General features: G+C 53.8%; 1 protein-coding gene across 6 annotated transcripts in view; it reads right to left on the bottom strand.

Annotated features, from left to right (window-relative positions):
- Window positions 1–1,510, bottom strand: part of LOC113204108 (UDP-glycosyltransferase UGT5-like) — a 34,393-nt gene that overhangs the window by 30,510 nt on the left and 2,373 nt on the right. The window lies entirely within an intron of this gene.

The raw sequence follows: 1,510 nt of genomic DNA, 5'->3' as shown, positions 1-1,510 counted from the left end.
CTACTCCGGGAGGCTTTAACTCTCTCGCCAGGTCGAACGATACGGCGCACGGCCACCGGACGGGTGGTGTTCGAAAGAGGGCCCCCTGGGTTACATTTGATGTGAATATGACTCACCTGTGCCGCGCGCCGCCGCCGCTACAGCCGTCCGCGAGCCGCCGCCCCGCTCGGACCCCACGCGGGCCCAAATCTTGAACGCCGATGCGCGGTGGGTTCCCGACATCGCAGAGCGCCCGAACAAAGACCAACGTAATCAGCATCGTATTACCTTTCAAAAAACCCACCGATGGAGTTATCGAAATTTTTTTGGGCCAGGCTAATGATGGAGAGGATGCGCAGCGGCTTCCGAGGGGGGGCCGCTCCTGCCGCGGGAGCAGCCGCGGTCGTCTTCACTTCAGGTGCGGTCGAAGAGACACACTGCATGAGCAGGAGCGGGAGGAGCAAGGCGGCCGCGAGAACCACGACGTTCTGTGGCGCGGAGGCGCGGGCCGGCGAGGCGTGCTGCATCGCGATAGCTGACGGGACGGACTGACTGGTTAACTGGTGGGCCACAGCCGGCCACAGCCCACAGCCACTTGACCACTCTGCACTTGACTTATGAGGCTATCGCGGGTGGTTTGGTCGGTAAAGATGACATACGATTTTAGGTGTTCTTTGGCGTTTGGTGGGGGGATAAGTGGGTGAAGCATTATGCCTCCTTGAAAATGCATTAACTTTTTTCAGATTAAAAAAAATATGTTGTATTATCACTTGAAATACTTGGAGACAATTACGAGTCAGTTCACTGAGGAGAATGTTGGTGGTGACTCTACTGTGTGTACCACGTGTTTCCGACCAGTCACTACAGTGTTGCGGGTTTGCATATTCTCTTGGCCCGCGGGTGCCCGGGTGGAAACCCAAAACACTGCATTGTCTGCTCTAAAATACCCGATACACTGTAATTGAGAATCAGATATCTTGCTCTCAGGAGAGCGAGATCAGCGCCGCTTAAAAGTTTGTTCTTTAAGAAGCGACACTATTTTTCTCGCTCGGTTTGACACATAATTTACGGCCTTCTCTCCAGGGGTGAGGCTGCACACAATTATTGGGCGAGATCAGAAACAATTTACTCTCTTTGAATGAGGCGAGCGGCGAGCGTACAACAATTGAGTTATCGAGCGAAAAGAAATAATTGTCTCATTCATTTTAAGCACGGAACATCACCTTAGGGTTTGAGGAGTTTATACCCCAAAAATATATTGAGCGTGCGTTGCGTTTTGACTAGAAACTCTGGAACTCTTAAATTCCAAATATACCGTAAAAAACTAGCTTTAGTCCTTCTTTGTTCTCTTCAGGGGCTCTGTGCCCCGCTGGCCACTGCTGCGGAAGAAGAAGACGGCGCACTTGACCACCAGGAAGGCGACCAGGAGCACCGCCACCACGGCGAACGCGAGCAGGGCAGCGATGTCGAGCATCATGACCTGGTGCCAGTACAGGTCGCGAGCCGGGGAGCGGAGGTGGGGTGCGCCGCG

The sequence above is a fragment of the Frankliniella occidentalis genome, unplaced genomic scaffold (assembly GCF_000697945.3).
Source record: "Frankliniella occidentalis isolate FOCC.00 unplaced genomic scaffold, Focc_3.1 Scaffold156, whole genome shotgun sequence".
NCBI lineage: Eukaryota > Metazoa > Arthropoda > Insecta > Thysanoptera > Thripidae > Frankliniella > Frankliniella occidentalis.
Note: the sequence above shows the minus strand (reverse complement) of the source record. Positions and strands in the feature narration are given on the sequence as shown.